The sequence below is a fragment of the Solanum dulcamara genome, chromosome 3 (genome assembly GCF_947179165.1).
Source record: "Solanum dulcamara chromosome 3, daSolDulc1.2, whole genome shotgun sequence".
Lineage (NCBI taxonomy): Eukaryota > Viridiplantae > Streptophyta > Magnoliopsida > Solanales > Solanaceae > Solanum > Solanum dulcamara.
Window position 1 is genome coordinate 49,138,031 of NC_077239.1, and position 4,532 is coordinate 49,142,562.

Sequence of the window (4,532 nt, forward strand, 5' to 3'; positions counted from 1 at the left end):
ATATTATAGTACTTTGAATTATCTTTGAGTATTAATAGATTGATTTATATTTAATATTATATTTTATGATATAAGAATAAAATAATGTGAAGATGAAGAAATTTGGAGCAAAAATAAATTAAAGCGGAAAGAAGAAAAAGGTAAAATAGAGAGGAGACCCTAATTTTGTCCCCCCAATATTGGGTTTTTATGTATTATCGATTCGGTTTATAGATTTTCGATTTTAAAATATGCTAAATCAATAACAAACCAATAGGATATTTTTTTATCTGTTTTTGGTTTATCAGTTTTGGTCCTTAACGGTTCGGTTTCAGTTTAACCAATAAGAAAATGCTCATAAAATAATAATATGACTTCTCCAATAATTTGGCGCGGCAAGATAATAATATAACTTTACGGAATGCTCATTAAATAGAAACAATAGGGACCAACATGAAAAGAACTCTACAAGTGCAACACAAATAAAAGAATTAGAATAATAATATAAATTGAAGGCTAAAGGGCAAATGTAGTAACTAATAAGGTATTGATATTAATATTTAATAATTATTTAAGGGTAAAGTAGTAAATTACTATTGTCTTAATGGGTTATCGATTTACCAATAACCCAAGATTAAAAACCAATATCAAATCAATAACCCGATAATTTTTTCCATAAAATCATTAAATACCCATTAACCCAATAATGCAATTGAATAACCCAATAACATTTTTTTCGATTCAATTTATTGATCGATTCGATTTTTGTACATTCCTATCGAAAACAACAAAAATGGGCCCATGGAGCTTAAGAAATGGAAAGAAGCATAAAAGACAATAATAAGAAAGCAATAGAGGAAATAAAAGAGTATATATATACAATTCTTGAATGAGGACAAAAGTACAAAGATTCATCCCAAAACCTTATGGATGCTAGTGTAAAGCTGCTATAAAAGATGAGTATGGATTAGACATATACAGTAAATATACATAGTGTCTCAAAATACAAAAGACAAGTCAAAACTATAGGGGTGTATATCGGTCGGTTAGATTTTAAATATTATCAGTTCAGTTTATCGATTTTTAATTTTTAAATATGCTAAACCGATAACCAAATCAATAAGATATTTGTTATCTATTTTCGATTTATCAATTTTTGATCTTTAACGATTCGATTTTTTATTTAACCAATAAGAAAATGCTTTCAAAACAAATATACAACTTCTCCAACAATTTGACGCGATACATGCATACAACGAAACAAGCAAATCAGACGTTTTTGTTATTAATACTCACAATTCACAACCCTAGTCATTGCCTAACCCTTGCCCTCGCTGTTGTTGTTGCAAATCATAGTTGCTGCCGTTCTTAGTTCTTTAGATTTTGAGTGAACCTGAAGTAATACAAATGCCTAAAGGGTAAATATAGTGTGAACTGTGAATTGTCTAAGGTATTGATAATCCGATATACTGATTATATTAATATCTTTTGTTTGATACTTTGATATTTATGTATGAATAAAAATTAAAATAGTAAATTATTATAGTCTTAATAGGTTATCGGTTTACCCAATAACCCAATATTAAAAAATCAATACCTAACAAATAATTCAATAATTATTTTTTATAAAATCATTAAATAACCGTTAGCCCAATAACCTAATAACAATAAACCAATAACACTTTTTTCGATTCTATTTATCGATCAGTTCAATTTTTGCACCCCTCTACAAAACTATATAAAAAGAGATGAGTCAATCATGAATACCAATAAGCGCACCCTCACCCGAGAAATACTCTCTCTTCCTCACTCTCAAAGAGTAATCATTGGATCTCCAAAATATCAGCTACAACAACACAAAAATCAACGGGGGAGATGAATCCGGTTGTTGTAGGTATAGTTACAATGACCAAAACAAATTCCGGTCGCTAAAATTATTATCTTTACTAATAATTAGTAAAGGGATTGGTAAAACTACAAATTCGGTCGTTAATGCATATAATTGAGCGAGAAAAGATGCTACATTAATTATGCCACTAATTATTTCTAATCACCAATTTCTTCCTATTAGATTAAAAAAGAGAGAGAGAAAAAGTTTTCCTCCTCCACTCCCACTGGGGTTAGTTTGATTTGGCTCTCCATCATAGCAGCCATGGAAAAACTTCCGAGTGGGGAATTTGGTCAAGAAATTACAGATCCTCTAAAAATTACTGTCGTAGAGATAATGGATGGACTAGGGCTGCTAGATAAGGCTGAATACATGACTATCTAAGGTCTAAGGACATTGATCCCGTGATTAAAGGTATTAAGCATTTAGGTTGAAGTATTTTGCATATATTCTCAGTTTAATATCTAATCTACTGTTTTCTTAATGGGTTTCTTAGCAATTTTGATTTAATTTTTTTCTTTAATGCAACACTCTTTCAATAACCTTAATATTTTTGCATTTTAATTATATTTTGAATCTCTGTTTGAAAATCTTATCATTCTAGAATTAATGGATTATTTTCCAAATATTTGTGGCAAATGCACGTGAATTAATTGAAATATGAAAAGAAAAATCAGGACTACCATAACAAAAGTTGAATTTGATAGATTTATATTATTTTTTTTAAAAATGGTCTTCTTCCCCAAAAATCATGTACTTATATCATTGATTGTGAGTGAGTTTACAACAATATAGTGTTAATGATTTGGGAAGCATGTATTTGCTTACTAGATAATAAGAGAAAATGACTTGAATTTCTCTTTCAAATTAATAGTTATCCTTATCTTTGTGCAATTGAGTTGCAAGTTTTCTTCAATATAGCGTTCTCTCCGTGCTTTCATTGAGTATGTTGTTGTTGTTCTCTCTGTGTTGAATACCCTTTCTAATTGTGAACGTTTTTCAATTTTCTATAATTGAAGATTTTGCAAAATAATTTCAATCTTATTTATCTCTCATGTGTTGATTGTTTCAAACTAGTGAGACCATCCTCATATGCCTTTGAATAGTACGATTCAGTTTGGACATTTGTACTTTAGAAATAAAAGTAAGGGTGAAAACAATGAGATGTTAATCATCTTACACAGAACTTTGGTTCGCAGAATAAACTCAATCTATCAAATCATTCTGATACCTAAATTATGAATTTCAATTTCAACTTTAGTAATAAATAGAGAAAACACACAATATTAACAAAAAAAAGTAAATGAAGTTAATTGTTGTAGAGGGTGGAGTGCTCTTGAAGAAGTTGTCGTAGATCTTCAACCATGTAGAACATTTTAAATTTTTACAAACCAGTCATAAGAGTGGGTATCATCGGCCGACTCTAAATAGAAATTAATATGCATAAAGTATTAGCATGAAATCAACTACAACACTTAACAGGTGTTAAACAACAAGATCAAGATCAAGTGACAGCACAATAAAATAATTACGTAATCTATCAACAATATCAAGAGTATACATGAGAACTCCAACCTCCACACCACGGTCTTTTGAGAAATAAGTTATTTGAGATTCGGTAGTATTAAGTCATTTAATTTATTTTTCTTTAATATTACCGTGTCGAAACGTGACTTTCCTTACTCTCTTTCAGTGCTTCCAGTTTGTTCCTTATTATGAGTTCTTGTTGTTTTGTTATAACTTGTGATATATGCTCCTGTCTTATATGCTTATTTTATCTTTAGAGCTCAGTCGGCCTATGCTTACTGAGTGCCACTTGTTGGTACTCATACTATAATTTTGTGCCCTGTAGATCATAATACAGATTCTCATTGCTGATTTGAATCTTTTGCGGAGCAGCTCTTAAGATTTGGAGACTCGATCAGCTCTTGATATTCAGAGTTGCCTATCTCCCTTATCATTGGATATGACTAGGTTATATTTTGTTTTGAGAGATAGTTTGTACTTATATCTTATTTTGTATAAGCTTTTACTTTGGTTTGAGTAGGAGCTGAACTATGTACTGATACCAGGTCTTAGAGGTTTATTTCTGTATTTATTTGATTCTCTCTTCTTCTCATATTTGCTATTGTTATTGTCATCTTCCACATTCTTCGCTTCCGTGTGATAGCCTGTTGCCTCAGGCTCTAAGCTATGGGTTAGGCTTACCTACTGGTGGAATATAGTAGGTGCCATTATGACTAGAGAAATTAGATCGTGACAGATTGGTATCAGAGTTCTAGATTTGCCAGTATCATTGGTACGGGAGCTAATGCCTAGTAGAGTCCTACGGATAAGTGCAGAGACGTCCTTATCCTATCTTCGGGAGGCTATACGAAATTCTTAGGAAATTCCATTCTTGACGCCTTATCGTGTGCCTTTGTTTCATATGACCTCTAAAATGCTTCTTTGGACCCACTCTCTCTTAGATGGATAGCACGAAGTTTTTGATGGACATAGACGGGATGCCTACTCAAATCACCAGGGTTTCAATGCATGGACAAAACAGTGGTGATATTCAGTATCAGCATAACGATCTTGGGGAATCCTAGGCTCCGACAGGGTTAGTGGTCACTGCGACTCCTCAGGATTCCGTGTTGGGGACTCCAAGTATATTCGAGGGTAC

The 4,532-nt window shown here is 31.7% G+C and overlaps 1 long non-coding RNA gene across 1 annotated transcript; it reads left to right on the top strand.

The window, feature by feature from the left end:
* The first annotated feature begins 1,893 nt into the window (after window positions 1–1,893).
* On the top strand, window positions 1,894–3,973 carry LOC129881642 (uncharacterized). Its single transcript, XR_008765655.1, has 2 exons — window positions 1,894–2,281; window positions 3,720–3,973. It is a non-coding gene; the product is annotated as an uncharacterized LOC129881642 (long non-coding RNA).
* The last annotated feature ends 559 nt before the right edge of the window (window positions 3,974–4,532 follow it).